Below are 17,638 nucleotides of genomic sequence, written 5' to 3' on the forward strand. Positions count from 1 at the left end.
CTTTCATCCTCAACCTACTTGCATCTTTGACTTTAAGGTGAGAGTCTCTTGCAGACAGCATTTAGTGGGGACATGCTTTTTATTCATTCTATCAATCTCTGCCTTTTGGCTGGAAAACTTAATCCATTTACATTTAAAGTCACTACTGATAATACAGGACTTTCTTCTGCCATTTTGCTATTTAGCCTTTGTAAGTTTTATACCTTTTTTGTCCCTCACTTCTGTTAAAATCCACTTTTATATTTATTTGGTTTTTTTGTGTTGTACCATATTGAGTGCTTCTCATTTCTGTCTGGATATATTTTTCATCTGTTTTCCTTGTGGTTACTATGGGGTTAAAATTTAGCATCCTAAATATATAACAATTATATTTGGTTTGATACCAACTTAACTTCAATAGCATGCACATATACTTTTCCTATTCCTCTCTGTCCCCCCATCATTTTTTGTACTTGTTACCACTTATATCTTTGTACATTGTATGTCCAAAAACCTAGATTTATCATTATTTTTAGGCATTTGCATTTTAGCACCAGTAGGAAGTAAGAGGTGGAGTTACATACCAAACAATACAATACAATAATACCGGCATTTATAATTACCCAAATGGTTACTATTTCAGTTTGCCAAAGCTGCTGAAATGCAATATACCAGAAATAGGCTGGCTTTTACAATGGGGAATTTTTAGCTTACAAATTTACAGTTCTCAGGCTGTGAAAATGTCCAAATTAAGGCAACAAGAGCCTTTCTCTGAAGAAAAGCTGCTGGTATCTGGGTTCCTCTGTCACAGGGAAGGCACATGGCTGGCATCTGTTGGTCCTTCACTCCCAGGTTTCATTGCTTTCAGCTCCTGGTTTCAGTGTCCTCCTGTCTGAGCTTCTGTGGGTCCTCTCTTAGCATCTCTGAGGCTTTTCTCTCTAAGTTGTCACAGCTTTTTCTGCCTTTTATCTTTTCATAAAGGACTCCAGTAACAGGATTAAGACACACATTGAATGGGGGGGTGTCGCATCTTGATTGAAATAACCTAACCAAAGTTCCCACCCACAACAGGTCTGCACCCACAGGAATGGATTAAAAAATATGGCTTAAACCTTGGCGGGTGACCTCACTGCCCTCCCCGCTACGTGGAATATGACTCCCAGGGGTGTAAATCTCCCTGGCAATGCAGGATATGACTCCCAGGGATGAATCTGGACCCAGCATTGTGGGATTGAGAACATCTTCTTGACCAAAAGGGGGATGCGAAATGAACGAAATAAAGCTTCAGTAACTGAGAGATTTCAAATGGAGTCAAGAGGTCACCCTAGTGGACATTCTTATGCACTATATAGATAACACTTTTTAGGTTTTAATATATTGGAATAGCTGGAAGTAAATACCTGAAACTGCCAAACTCCAACCCAGTAGCCTTGACTCTTGAAAATGACTGTATAACAATGTAGCTTACAAGGGGTGACAGTGTGATTGGAAAACCCTGTGGATTGCACTCTCTTTATCCAGTGTATGGATGGATGACTAGAAAAAATGGGGACAAAACCTAAATGAAAAATAGGGTGGGATGGGGGGGTGATTTGGGTGTTCTTTTTTTATTTTTATTTTTTATTCTGTTTCTGATTCTTTCTGGTATAAGGAAAATGTTCAAAAATAGATTGGGGTGATGAATGTACAACTATATGATGGTACTGTGAACAGCTGATTGTATACCATGGATGATTGTATGGTATGTGAATATTTCTCAAAAAAACTGAATAAAAAAAAAACTACACAATTTTATGAAACTAAAAGTGACCATAATCAACATGAATTAGGAAAATCCAAAAATGATTAAAAGTATAGCTCAATTTGAATGTGAGCTCAGATCCTCCAAATTGTGAAAATAAATGTGATATCAAACTTAAAAAAAAAAAAAAAAAGCATATGGCTTAAGTTTTACTTACTGAGTTTGTTTTTCAGATACTTAAAGCCTCCGGATTGTTCCTATGCCAGATAAGTGCTGAAACCCAGAAGTACAGGTCTCTCCAAGAAAGAACAACAACCGGTTTCATCCCTCTGCCCCATACTGTCAACACCCCTTTTCAGCATGAAGCAGTTAGAAGAGTCATTGCCTAGATATCCCTAAGATTGAGGGAAAATTATCAAATGAAAGAGAGGACTTGTAACCAAGAAGTTAGGATTTAAGGACTGATTATGATTACTGAATCGTTAAATAGATATCCCTTTTTACTTTCTGGTATATTTGAGTAGACAGAGGGAAATACTTGAAACCTTAAATGTAATGCAGCTGTCTTGATCTCTGATAATGATTGTGTAGCCTTTATCTTGTGCCCTTGTGATTATAAAAACCTTGTGATTAACCTTCACTTGTACCCATTTTTCCAGTTTCTCAACTTAAAGTCTTATGATCACTAAAGTCAGCCCCCAATATTTATTAATGAAGGGACTTGGGTCAGCCCAGAACTAACCCACCCCAAGTCCAAAGTTATCTTGATAACCGAAGCTGGATCTAAGCAAAATAGGCCCTCCTGACTTGCGCAGTAGCTTAGACTTTAACCTACAAGTCACCTATACCTCATTATAATACTAAAAATCACATCCATCATCAAATTAAGGCTGCCATTTTCTTACATACATTCTGTGACTAAGCATGTAATCAATCTACACATGCTCAATAATTAGATCACTTCTAATTACATCATCTGGGGTCATTGTACTCATTATCCTAAAATCTGCCCATCTTTTGATGCTATAAAACCATTAGAATTATGGCAGTTTGGGGAGACAGATTTTGGACCATCTGTTTTCCTGCTTTGTGCCTAACAATAAACTCTTTCTATCTTTGAAAAAAAAAAATATGGCCTATTCTGGAGTACATAACAGCTTCAAACCAGCACAGTTATCTTTACTGCAGGTTTTTATTTCTTCAGGCTGCTTTGAACCACTGTCTAATATCCTTTCATTTCAGTATGAAGACCACCTTTTAGCATTAGTAGTAGGGCAGATCTAGTGGTGATGAACTCCTTCTGCTTTTGTTGATCTGAGACTGTCTTAATCTCTCCCTCATTATTAAAAGAGATTCTTGCTAGATATAAAATTCCTAGCTGGCCGTTGATTTCTTTCAGCACTTTAAGTATTTCAGCTCACTGCCTTCTTGCCTCTATGGTTTCTGATGAGAAACTGGCACTCAATTTAATAGTGCTCCCTTGTACATAACATTACTTTTCTCTTGCATCTTCAGAACTCTCTCCTTGTCCTTTGCATTTGATTATGTAATCAATAAATGATGTGTATATTTATCATGTTTATCCTGTTTGGTATCTCTCAGATTCTTGGATTTGCATATTCACACCTTTTGCTAAGTTTCAGAAGTTCTCTGTCATTATTTCTTTGACTATTCCTTTTTCCCCTTTCTTTCTTTTCCTTCTGGGACTCCCATAATGTGTACATTGGTATGCCTGATGGTGTCCTATAGCTGCCTTAGGCTATTTTCACTTTTAAAATTTATTTTTTCTTTCTGTTCCTCAGTCTGACTTATTTCAAATATCTTATCTTCAAGTTCACTGATCCTTTCTTCTGCCAGCTCCAATCTGCTCCTGAAACCCTCCTGGGCATTTTTCATTTCAGTTATTGTTTTCTCCAACTCCAGTAGTTCTGTTTGGTTCCTTTATAAAATTCTGTCTCTTTACTTAGACTCTCAACATTGTTCATTCATTGTTTTCCTGATATCCTTTAGTTCTTTGTAGTTTCCTTCATTTCTTTGAGCATTTTTTCAGATAATTTTTTAAAAATACTTTGTTCAGTATGTCCACATTCTCATCTTTTTTGTTGGTGTTTTCAGTATTTTCAATCCTTTTTCTTTGGCTGACCATCGTTTCCTGTATTGTTGTTTGTCTTGTACTCTATTTTAATATTTTAAAATGTTAATTCTGGGATTTAGACCCTGGGCTGTCTGGGTTCTTGGTTTTGTAACCAGCTGGTGAGAAGACAGAGTTTTTCTTGAGCTTCAGCTCTCCTATCAGGAAGGTCTGCCTGAGGCAAATGCAGTATGCAGCATTTTCCTTGAATTTCTGACTCGTCCTAGGCTTTTGTTAGTTGTTTTGGAGTTCCCCTGTTTATAGGAGTTTGGTTGTTCCCGCTGTTTCTGGGGAACAAACCTCCCTTTCCTGGGTATTTGAAGCTGGCAAGCTTTTGTCCCAGCCTCTCCGCATCTGTTTTTTTAACATTCCTTGTCTCATACTGCTTTCGTCTGGAGAGCAAATTCTGGGAGAGGGTCACCCCCGGAGGACTTTCCCAAGTTGGTCTTTCCCAGCCAAAAGAGTGCCAGGGACCCACAAAGGGGGCAGAGACCAGCTCTAAAGTGCTCTGTGGAAGGATCAGGAAGGGCTCCCAAAGCTTCTCCAATGGTTCCCCAAAGCTCAGCTTTCCTAGCCTGTTTAGCAAATGCAGCCCTTCAGCTAACTGCCCCGGCAGCCCTGAGGAAGTACTGCATCTTTAACTCTCCACCACCTCCACCCTTGTCTGGGAAGGGTTGAAACAAAAGCTGCCCTTAGAGCCAGGACCCAGCCATCTAAATTCGCTGATCAAAAGCCATGATCAGTGATTGGCTGGGCCCATCCCTGTTCGTGGGGAAGAGGATTTTTACATCCCTTTCTGTCACCAGCTGCTAGCCAAGGATCCCATGGCGGCCTGCTGTGAGGGTGGGGTATGGGTGCCAGTAGCCACCCCTCAGGGAGAGCAATTTACAGTCCTTTACTATGATTTATCAGCCTCTTCCTCTCACTCTTCCCTGGATGCTGTACAGTGTTCTTCTGGCCTCTGGAGTTTCAAAAACAGTTGTTTCAGACAGTTCCTGCCTGTTTAATAGTTGTTTTGGTGGAGAGACTGAGTCCTGGAGCTCCCTACTCTGCCATCTCACCTGGAAGTCCAAAGTAGGACCTTTACATGAGGTTACTTCAGCTAAGTCATGGCCAGGGTGGGTCTTAATCCTCTTACTGGGGTCCTTTATAAGAAAATGATATTCAGACAAAAAGAGAAGAAGCCAAAGAATTCAGAAGCTGAAAGCAATGAACCCAAAAGAGAAGGGAGAGGCCAGCAAATGCCACCATGGGCTCACCTTGTGGCAGAGGAGTCAAGGATCGCCGGCAATCAGTCTTCAGGAAAAAAGCATCACCTCAACAATGCCTTGATTTGGACAATTTCTCAGCCTCAAAACTGTAAACTAATAAATTCCCATTGCTATGCCAAGCCATTTCATGGCATCTTCTTTGAGCAGCCTTGCAAACTAAAACAGGATCCGGAAGCAAAAGGGCTTTGCTATAACCCTTAAGTCATGTTGATGGGCAATGCCATATAGAGCTTAAGAATGTGGGCTCTGGAGCTAGACTGACAGCGTTCATATCCCAGTTGGCCAGTTAGCAGCTGTCTAACATTGGGCAGATAATTTAAACTCTCTGTGCCTCAGTTTCCAAATCTGTAAGATGGGGATAGTAAGAGAACCCCCCTCAAAGGATTGCTGTGTAGTTGTAATGAGATGCTAAATGAAAAGGCCTTAGCACACTTCTGGAACATAGAAAGCAATCAGTAACTGTTAGCCATGATTAGTTATACTTTTGAAATTACTTTTTTTTTATTTTTTTTTAAGCACAGAACTAAAAAGCTTTGAAGGCTCCTGCAGAAGGAAAGTTAAATCTGGCAAGCGAATAAATCACATAGGTCCAGAGCAAAGAGGTATTAGTCACTGGCTTTCCAGTCCAATACAAGATAGGAATGATTGTCACAAAAGAGGATGCCCTTGAACAAAAGTAGAAGGAAAACGATGTTCTGACCAAAATCTGTGAGCACTTCATTTCAAAGATGGTAAAGATCTGACCTGGAAGTTATGAGCTTCTGAACTTGTCTTTTTTCAAAAGAATTGGTCACTGGTTGGTCAATACTGATTTTTGGGTAAGTCCATTGCATTTTCTTAACTCACACATTTCTAAATTGTGTAAGTCTATTTTAATGTTGACTCTTTTTATTTTTAAAATTAACTCTATTGAAGCATAATGAGTTTTGACAAGTATATACTCCATGTAACCAACACCACAATCAAAATATAGAACATCTGCATCACCCCGGAAAGTCCCCTCATGTCCCTTTGTATTGATTTGCTTTCTGTTAGTATATATTCTTGGTTTTGCATGTTCTTGAATTCCATATAAATGGAATCATACAGTATGCACTCTTTTGTGACTAGCTAGCTTCTTTTTCTCTGCATAATTTTTTTAAGGTTTATCTATATTTTTGAAGGTATTAGTAATTCTTTCCTTTTTATTGCTGAGAAGTAGTCCACTGTATGAATGTACTAAAATTTGTTAACTTTACACACTAGATTTTGAGAGAATAAAGGTTAACTAAGTTTGAATGCTAGCAGGAGATGGTAGAGAGGTAAGGACTGGAGGTAGGAACCCCAAGTTCCAGTTCTGTCTCTTTCACTCACTCATTTTGTGACCCTTGGGAAGTTATTTCCCCTCTTCCAGCTTTCAGTTCCTCCATCTGCAAACTGAGAGGGGCTGGACTAGATAACCTCTAAATAAACTTTCTAAGCTATTCCATTCCTGGTGAAAGGGTTTCTTCTCCTTCAAGAAGACATTTGTGAACCCTCCAAGGTAAAGCCCTGCTCCCTGGAGCTTAAGGCAGAACCAGTCAATTCCTCTGGCAGGAAGGGATGGTAAAATCCACAGGCAACCAGACAAGCAGATGGGTGGGAAATAGGCAGGAAGGCGGACCCAGGAAGGTCCAGGAATTGATCAGTAAATATTTACACCATATTCAGTGTTTCTATCCCTGGCTTTTCTCCCCAAAATGCCTGGCAGGATCAAGGAAGTCAGGCCAAGAGGATTTTATGGAGTAGGAGTGAGCTGTGTTGAAGGGCTGACACTGCTACTCGGGGATCCAGAGGGTAGGGTGGTTAGAACCATGGGAGTAAGTGAAAGGAAACTGGGGAAGAGCTTGGTTCAGAAAATGGATCAGATAGCCCCCAAATTCAAATAAATCCTAGGGCCCCACATGGCCGGGGCTCAGCACCATGTCACATTCAAGAATTAAAGTATAAAGAGCAAATTGTTAAGAACAAACTAAATTTCCAGCTACAGTGGACTGGTTGAATAAATTAATCCATTCTGACTACAATACAATGAAATATTATGAGCTCTATATCCCCTATTAGGCACTGATCTTCAAGTTTCATTAAGTTAAAAAAGCAAATTTCAGATCAGTGTAAAAAGTGTGCTGTTATTTGTGTTCAAAAAGGGAGGATTATATACACAGATACATACTTGTATATGCAGACAATTTTTCTGAAAATTCACACAAGAAACTGGTAAGAGCAGCCACCTTGAGGGAGTGAAAGAGAAGGGTAATGGGGGGTAGAAATGGGAAGGAAACCTATATCCTTATGTTCTTTGGAATTTTGGATCATGAGCATTTTAACCTACTTTAAAAAATGAGTAAAAATACCTTAAGATGCCCGCTATCACCACTGTTATTCAACATTGTGCTGGAAGTGCTAGCCAGGGCAATCCGGCAAGACAAAGAAATAAAAGGCATCCAAATTGGAAAGCAAGAAGTAAAACTGTCATTGTTTGCAGATGATATGATCTTATATCTGGAAAACCCCGAGAAATCGATGATACAGCTACTAGAGCTAATAAACAAATTTAGCAAAGTAGCAGGATACAAGATTAATGCACATAAGTCAGTAATGTTTCTATATGCTAGAAATGAACAAACTGAAGAGACACTCAAGAAAAAGATACCATTTCCAATAGCAACTAAAAAATCAAGTACCTAGGAATAAACTTAACCAAAGATATAAAAGACCTATACAAAGAAAACTACATAACTCTACTAAAAGAAATAGAAGGGGACCTTAAAAGATGGAAAAATATTCCATGTTCATGGATAGGAAGGCTAAATGTCATTAAGATGTCAATTCTACCCAAACTCATCTACAGATTCAATGCAATCCCAAGCAAAACTCCAACAACCTACTTTGCAGACTTGGAAAAGCTAGTTATCAAATTTGTTTGGAAAGGGAAGATGCCTCGAATTGCTAAAGACACTCTAAAACAGAAAAATGAAGTAGGAGGACTTACACTCCCTGACTTTGAAGCTTATTATAAAGCCACAGTTGTCAAAACAGCATGGTACTGGCACAAAGATAGACATATAGATCAATGGAATCAAATTGAGAATTTGGAGATAGACCCCCAGATCTATGGCCGACTGACCTTTGATAAGGCCCCCAAAGTCACTGAACTGGGTCATAATGATCTTTTCAACAAATGGGGCTGGGAGAGTTGGATATCCATATCCAAAAGAATGAAAGAGGACCCCTACCTCACACCCTACACAAAAATTAACTCAAAATGGACCAAAGATCTCAATATAAAAGAAAGTACCATAAAACTCCTAGAAGATAATGTAGGAAAACATCTTCAAGACCTTGTATTAGGCTGACACTTCCTAGACTTTACACCCAAAGCACAAGCAACAAAAGAAAAAATAGATAAATGGGAACTCCTCAAACTTAGAAGTTTCTGTACCTCAAAGGAATTTGTCAAAAAGGTAAAGAGGTAGCCAACTCAATGGGAAAAAATTTTTGGAAACCATGTATCTGACAAAAGACTGATACCTTGCATATATAAAGAAATCCTACAACTCAATGACGATAGTTCAGACAGCCCAATTATAAAATGGGCAAAAGATATGAAAAGACACTTCTCTGAAGAGGAAATACAAATGGCCAAGAAACACATGAAAAAATGTTCAGCTTCACTAGCTATTAGAGAGATGCAAATTAAGACCACAATGAGATACCATCTCACACCAATTAGAATGGCTGCCATTAAACAAACAGGAAACTACAAATGCTGGAGGGGATGTGGAGAAATTGGAACTCTTATTCATTGTTGGTGGGACTGTATAATGGTTCAGCCACTCTGGAAGTCAGTCTGGCAGTTCCTTAGAAAACTAGATATAGAGTTACCATTCAATCCAGCGATTGCACTTCTTGGTATATACCCGGAAGATCGGAAAGCAGTGACATGAATAGATATCTACACGCCAATGTTCATAGCAGCATTATTCACAATTCCCAAGAGATGGAAACAACCCAAATGTCCTTCAACAGATGAGTGGATAAATAAAATGTGGTATATACACACGATGGAATACTACACGGCAGTAAGAAGGAACGATGTAGTGAAACATATGACAACATGGATGAACCTTGAAGACATAATGCTGAGTGAAATAAGCCAGGCACAAAAAGACAAATATTATATGCTACCACTAATGTGAACTTTGCAAAATGTAAAACAAAAGGCTTGTAATGTAGAATGTAGGGGAACTAGCGATAGAGAGTAATTAAGAAAGGGGGAACAATAATCCAAGAAGAACAGATAAGCTATCGTGGGTAAATTTAACATTCTGGGAATGCCCAGGCATGACTATGGTCTGTTAATTTCTGATGGGTACAGTAGGAACAAGTTCACAGAAATGTTGCTATATTAGGTTACTTTCTTGGGGTAGAGTAGGAATACGTTGGAAGTAAAGTAGTTAGCTTAGGTTAGTTGTCTTTTTCTTACTCCCTTGTTATGGTCTCTTTGAAATGTTCTTTTATTGTATGTTTTTTTTAATTTTTTTTTATTTTTCATACAGTTGATTTAAAAAAAAAGTTATTAAAAAAAAAAAAAAAAAAAAAAAACAAGGAAAAAACATGCAGAGCCCCCTTGAGGAGCCTGTGGAGAATGCAGGGGTATTGGCCTGCCCCACCGCTATGGTTGCTAACATGCCCACAGACATAGGGGACTGGTGGTTTGATGGGTTGAGCCCTCTACCAAAGGTTTTACCCTTGGGAAGATGGTTGCTGCAACGGAGAGGCTAGGCCTCCCTATAATTGTGCCTAAGAGCCTCCTCCCGAATGCCTCTTTGTTGCTCAGATGTGGCCCTCTCTCTCTAGCTAAGCCAACTTGGAAGGTGAAATCACTGCCCTCCCCACTACGTGGGATCAGACACCCAGGGGAGTGAATCTCCCTGGCAACGTGGAATATGACTCCCAGGGAGGAATGTAGATCTGGCATCGTGAGATGGAGAACATCTTCTTGACCAAAAGGGGATGTGAATGGAAATGAAATAAACTTCAGCAGCAGAGAGATTCCAAAAGCAGCCGAGAGGTCACTCTGGTGGGCACTCTTACGCACAATATAGACAACGCTTTTTAGATTCTAATGAATTGGGGTAGCTGGTGGTAGATACCTGAAACTATCAAACTACAACCCAGAACCCATGAATCTTGAAGACAACTGTATAAAAATGTAGCTTATGAGGGGTGACAAAGGGATTGGGAAAGCCATAAGGACCACACTCCCCTTTGTCTAGTTTATGGATGGATGAGAAGAAAAATAGGGAAAGGAAACAAACAAACAGACAAAGGCACCCAGTGTTCTTTTTTACTTTAATTGCTCTTTTTCACTTTAATTATTATTCTTGTTATTTTTGTGTATGTGGCAAAGGTGTCAGGGATTGATTTAGGTGATGAATGTACAACTATGTAATGGTACTGTGAACAATCGAATGTATGATTTGTTTTGTATGACTGCGTGGTATGTGAATATATCTCAATAAAATGAATATTAAAAAAATACCTTAAAACCAAGAACAATAGTCAAACACCCAAAAGTAATTAAAAAATGACTCTAATCTTTATTTGTAACATCAAAAAAAATCAAAGAGCCTCCAATCCAACACTTTTTAGAATCCCCTCTTCTCATCAATCCTCTCCCACCGCACTGCTGCCTCTCAGTGTCCTTCACTCACCAAAATTGGCATTCTCCATCAAAAAGCTCACAAGCCTTGATTTTTTAAATTCTTTCCTTCCCCTTCAGTGGCAGAGAGATTCCAAAAGGAGCCGAGAGGTCACTCTGGTGGGCACTCTTATGCACACTTTAGACAACCCTTTTTAGGTTCTAAAGAATTGGGGTAGCTGGTGGTGGATACCTGAAACTATCAAACTACAACCCAGAACCCATGAATCTCGAAGACAGTTGTATAAAAATGTAGCTTATGAGGGGTGACAATGGGATTGGGAAAGCCATAAGGACCAAACACCACTTTGTCTAGTTTATGGATGGATGTGTAGAAAAGTAGGGGAAGGAAACAAACAGACAAAGGTACCCAGTGTTCTTTTTTACTTCAATTGCTCTTTTTCACTCTAATTATTATTCTTGTTATTTTTGTGTGTGTGCTAATGAAGGTGTCAGGGATTGATTTAGGTGATGAATGTACAACTATGTAATGGTACTGTAAACAATCGAAAGTACAATTTGTTTTGTATGACTGCGTGGTATGTGAATATATCTCAATAAAATGATGATTAAAAAAAAAAAAAAAAAAAAAAAAAAAAAAAAAATTCTTTCCTTCCCTCTTTCCTCTCATCTCTCCCTTTTGCCTCTGTCACCCTGTTATCCCACTTCCGTATCTTAAATGCTTAGAAAGCAGACCGTTCAAGACAGAACTCTCCTTAGAAAGCCATGGACCGACAAAAAATTAGCAAGCTGAGGGACCCCCAGCACCTCTCCATTGCATAGATAGGCAAACAGAGGCCTCTGGAGGGTCAGAGAGTCACCCAAAGTCTTGTAGCAAAACAGCAGCAGAGTCAAGACCAGGGTAAGGGTTCCTGACTCAAAATACTGTTCTAGACTTTTCACCCATTCTCCCCAAGGCCAGCTCCTACTCATCTTTCAAAGCCTAGATCAGCTGTTTTATCTTCCAAGAAGCCTTCCCTGGACTCCCTTTTTCTGGATTCCCCTAGCACTTATTCCTACTCACTGTTCCAGCCCTTACTTCCCCGCATTAAAATGTCTCTGGTTTTATACCTGTTTACACTGAATGAGATTGTCAAGTATAGCAGAGGTATTTGCCTCCCCAGAAAGTGACTAGGCATTTCTGGGTGCTTGGTGAATTGAAAATGTGCAGTGCTGTAACAGGCAGGCAGAGAATGCATTCTGGGGACTCTGAAGAGAGAGAGGTTAATTCCTTCTGAAGCAATCTGGGGGAGCTTCCTGGAGGAAGTATTATTTGGCTGATATATACCTGGAGTTATATTCCATATATTCAAATTACTCAGTTTCAACTGTGACTAGTGAAAGAAAAAGAGAAAATTATTTTTTCCAATTATAATTTACATATTTATTATGAGTCTCACAAAAATATTTTCACTCGAGCCGCTTCTTAATTGTCATCCAAGGTTACTGCAAAACTGCTTTTCAACATGTTTGTATTCATTTTCTATTGCAATGTAACAAACCTCCAACAAACTTAGTGGGTCAAGACAACACCCATTTACTAGCTCAGAAGTCCTGAACTGATCAACTGGGTTCTCTGCTCAGGGTCTCACAACGCTGAAATCAAGGCCAGCTCTGTCCTCATCTGGAGACGCAAATAGGAAAAGATCAGCTTTGAAGCTCCCTCCTACCAGAATAGGAGCTCACAAACATATCCACGGAACCCCAAAGTCACTGCTCCACCCTCATGCCATGGGCAGACGGACTAAAAATAATGAATTGCTGGCAGAATTCATGTTCTTGGGGCCATGAGAATGAGGTCCTCATTTTCTTGCTATTTATTGGCTGAGGATCCCTCTCAGCTCCTAGAGGCCGCTCCGGGGTCCTTGCCACATGGCCCTCTCCACAGCATGGCAGTTTCTTCCTTCCAGGTCAAGAGAGGAGTGTCTGTTACTTGAGAAAGTGATATTATGTTAGATAAACACACTGTACATCTTATACATGTGAGCTTTATAATTTTTATGCTCTTTATTATGGCAGATATACACATGCAATATTTCTGTATTCAGAATACCCAGAAACATGCACTGCCTCTTATTAGCCTTGTAATCTCGGGCAAGTTTCCTTGGCAATCAGTCTTAATGTCTTCATCTATAAAATGGGGATAACGAACAGTGCCTTCCTCAGGGTATTACTGGCACACAGTAAATGCTTAATAAATATAAGCTGCTGATGATATTAGTTCTGAAGAATAGAGAGGGTCTAGACACAAGAAAATTGGGTGGGGAGGGGGCAGAGTTCGGGGGAGAAAGAAACTGTATGAACAAAGTCCTGGCAAGAGGAAAGCTGGTGGCAGTTTGGAGTATGATCATTTGCATTGTGTGTGAGTGTGTGTGTGTGTGTGTGTGTATTGACAGAGAAGGCTAAAGAGTGGTGAGTGCAGCTTTATTCATTCCCCTCAGCCAGTATTTACTAGATGCCTGCTCTGAAAGCACCGTGAGGGGTCCTTGAATGCCAGGTCAAGGAGTATGAATTTCAGCATGGAGGTGGTAGGGAGCCAAGGAAGAGCTGTGAGCTGGAGAAAGAAGTGGTCTGAGCTTCAGGAGGTCTGTTTGTTCCTAGAAAGAGGCTGGCTTAACAGAGGAGAACACCACTATCTACCCTACTCTCCTGAGCCTCAAAGCCTGCTGGAGACCCAGTTCCCAAGAAGAGTCCCAGGAGGGAGGTACAGAACCTGGCCTTGCCTGGGCAAGAAGACAGAGGGTGTAACCGCAGACTGCAGTTCCTTTCCTCATGCTCCTGTGAGGTCCCAAAGCTCTCTTCAAACCATCCATGAGTAGCAAGGGATGCAAATATTTCCCTTCAAAAGTTCTAAAAGTGGGAATTCATGCTGGGCACTCACACCAGAGCACTTCACTGAGTAGGAGCTCACAAACATATCCACAGAACCCCGAAGTCATTGCTCCACCCTCACACCACGGGCAGACAGACTAAAAAATAAGCTGGGCTTTTGGCTTCCTGCCACCTGCCTTCCCTTCCTGAAGTGACTCCTGCCCTGACCGTCATCTCCCCACTAACGGAGGATTAAGTGCACTTCATACAAACAAACCCAGGTGTCTGGAACTTGGGGCTGGGAGGTACTGTTTAGGGAACCTGGAACCAGCCATTTTGAGGTGGGGAAACTGAGGCCCAGAGAAGGGAAGTGACTTGCCCAGGGGCAGGTAGCAAGTCTAGGACAGAGTCCGGACTGCAATCTGGGTTTACTGGCAATCAGGCCAGGGTCTTTTTCATGGTATACACATATCCACATGCAAACACACACACAGTTGCCCTCAAATTCAGACATCTCTGGGCTGAACAACAAAGCTTTTCGAGTAGAAGTTCTGCAGATATGGCCCCTTTCTAAGGTGTAGGCCTGCCTGATGCGGGAGCTTGTGGAGGGTGTGGATCATGTCTGCCCTAGCTGGCTTTACCAATTAAATTTCTTCCCTTCTCTTTCTGTTTATTCATCAGTAAAATAGGGAGAATAATATCTACATCAGAGAATTATTAAGATTAAATGAATTATCAACACAGGGAAGGACTTAGAGCAGTGCCTGGCACGGAGAAATCTCAATAATGTCATCACTATTATTTGATCAACCCTTGGTGGATATGGGGCAAGTGGGAGGGAGGGGGGATGGGCTTTGCTTCTACAGTGATCAGGGCTTGACTGGTTTTGACTCGGATTCCAAACTACCCACAAGGCTTCGTCCCAGCTTCACCCTCTGTTTCTAGCGTGGGGAGGGGGGTGAGGAGTGGTGAGCCAGTTCTTCCGCCTGGCACACAAACTGGTGCATACCTGTGAGCACACACAAGGTCCCATGAGGGACACACCTAGACTGACACAGCTCTGCTTTTTGAAGTGGAGGCCCCAAGCCAGTGGGGAGCCCCCAGGGGGTGGTGAGGGCAAGCCCAAGGCCATTCCAGGAATAGAAGGGTGACCTCTTGACCTCCAGACCTGGGGCCCATAAAATTGGTCAGGTGCTTATACCTGGGCAGGAGTTAGAAGGGCATGGGCATCTGTGAACCCCATGGATGTAAGCTCATGTGCACATGTGTGTATGTTGTCCATAGATGCACATGCATGTCCACATGTGTACACTGGAGTGGCACCCTATGTCTACTTGGGAATGAGACTCCAGGATTGCCCTCAGCATGGTGCTCACTGCCTCTTTTTACAGTTCCTAGGCCCAGGCCCTGGTTCCAGAATACTAAGCCTATTCCCTGGGCCCAAGATCAGTAGATGGCTCTGCTGCTGTATAATCTTAAGTAAGTAGCTCGATCTCTTTAAGCCTCAGTTTCCCCACCTATACAATGAGAGGTTTGGATGAGTTGAAGTCTGAAGTCTCCTCCAGCCCTGAAAGTAAGTCTACCTGCAGCAGAGAGGAGGGACCCATCTAGGGAGTTTCAGGAGAGAACACCCCTGGGCTCCAGCCCCCAACCTCCAGGGGTACCTCTGATTCTGCAGACAAATGGAGAGGTGGAATCTGACCGAGCAGCCTGGACATGGGGTTCAGGTAAAAATGGAAGGAGAATTCAGGTCACTTAGGATATTAGAGTGTATGCCAAATGCTCCCTTCCCTGGGCTTGGGGAACCAGAGCCCTGTGCCTGACAGAATGCCTCCTGTACCAGGGTAGAAGGTCCAGGTGGAGACACCTGTAACAGCCACCCTTTTTGGGCTTCAGTTTGTAACTACTGGGCCTCAGCCCCTCAAGCAGCCCTTCAGCCAACTTTGATTACAGTCTACTTCATGCCAGGCCCAGCACAGGCTGGAGGTGGGATAGTACACGGACAAAGACCTTTCCCTTGGGACGCCACCATCCACTCGGGAAGATACACACATACACACACCATTAGTCATCATTACTTACTGTTTATTGAACAAATAAATGACTGTCCATCAAAGTAGCCTTTGACACATGGGTAGAGACAAGAAAGGTTACAGGGAAGGAGGGGTAAGTAGAATCTCGAAGACAGGAAAGATCTGGATATCAGAAAGGCTAGAAGAGGGCATCCCATGTAGGGAAACAGCTTGAGCAAAAGTGTGGAGGTGGGAGAGTGTTGAAGAGACAATGAGGAGTTTGATCTCATCACAAGGTGCCCGTAGGAGAAGAAGGGGAGATGAAGCTGGAGACAAGAACTGGGGTGAGATCATGGAGGGCCATGAATGAGTGTGGTGCTTCTGGAGATGCAGAAGCTTTTAGAACAGGCAAGTGGGGTGACAGAGGCGTGGTCGGGATTATTTAGTTTAAATCAGCAGGGAGGTCAAGAGAGGGTGTGAGGTTAGCAGGAAGTAGATGTGATGGGCAGGAGTTCAAGGGTTGCATGGAATGAGGACACATTGAGGAAACCACTCCAAAGGCCAAAATGAGCCCCACTTCCCCCAGGCCTCTAGGTATTACTTCCTGGCTCCTTCCCCTAGGTGCTAGGCTGAGGAGTCCCTCAGGGATTTCAGACTGGGGTCAGGGCAGGGTTTTATCATCAGAGCATGAACCTCTGACCTGCTGCCTCTCTGCCTCCTCTTGTGCCTGACAAGCAGCTCAGATCCTCCCCCACCAGCCCCTCTCTACGGACAGAGGGTCCAGGACTCCTGGCTATGGAGATTCTTAGAGTGTGTATTTGTGGTCTCTCATCAGGCATCTCCTAGAGCATCAGATTGGGGTGAATTCCTTCCCAACCAATTTGGAAGAATCTTAGAATGTCAGCTCTACAAGGAAGCTCAGATAGGGTAAGTTTGACATATAAAGAAACTGAAGCTCAGAGAGGTAACATGATTTGCTTTAGGTCACGCAGCATAGTCAGAATGTACCTAGGTCTCCCTGGAGGGGCTGAAGCACCTTGATATTTGGACAATCTGATAAATACAAGAGAATGGAGAGGGAGCTATAGATTTAAATCCTGGCTCTGCCATTTACTAACTTTGTGCCCTTGGAAAGTCACTTAGGCTCTCTGAGTCTGTTTCTTCAACTTGAAAATGGGGATTATACCCACTTTTTGGGGTTGTTTATGAAAATGAAAAAAATGAAAAGCATATAATGCATAAAAAAATAAAAAGCCTGGCATAAATATCATTCAGTGTCAGCTAGCGGTCTGGCAGTGGTATTTGTCCAATTTATTATTGAATATGAATCTACATGCAACAGTGAGACCTGTAAGTCTCAGTTTACCCATGTGTAAAACGAGACTAATAATCAATCCCTGTTTTGTAACTCTTTCGTTCAGCCACGGTAGAAAGGTCTGGGAAGGTTCCAGCATAGAGCACTCTAAGTCAATGTTTATTCAGTCCAAAGTAGTTCCTCTCCAGACCCTGCTCTTTGCAAAATTTCCATCAGTCTGTCCAACTCCCCTACACCCCTGGTGCTTCCCCAGAACAAGGGAAGAGGGGATGTCCCCCTTCTTTCAAGCCTGTTGAGCATAGGAAAAATGGGGTGGAAAGCACAGAAAAATGTAACGGTGAGGAGATTAACCAGAAAAGAACAGAATGGAGAAGGGTGGTGGAGGGAATGGAAACGCACCGACGTGTGCAGTCAGGAAAGTGTGCAGATGAGGGGGCTTGGATATAAGGTGCAGGTAAAAGGATATGAGGGCAGTGGGAGGAGTAAGGGCTCTGAGACAGCGTGGAGAGGGTGCAGGAAAATGGGGATCCCGTCGGGAGGGGTGGGGATCCTCCTCATTAAGCAGTCTGCGGGTCGCCGTGGGGCAGGGGGTTCCAAGCTCCCAGAGCTGCCTCTCGCGGAAGCCCCCGAGGCTTGGAGTCGGGCTGCTTTACAGA

This window comes from Choloepus didactylus, chromosome 19 (genome assembly GCF_015220235.1).
Source record: "Choloepus didactylus isolate mChoDid1 chromosome 19, mChoDid1.pri, whole genome shotgun sequence".
In the NCBI taxonomy this organism is placed as follows: Eukaryota; Metazoa; Chordata; class Mammalia; order Pilosa; family Megalonychidae; genus Choloepus; species Choloepus didactylus.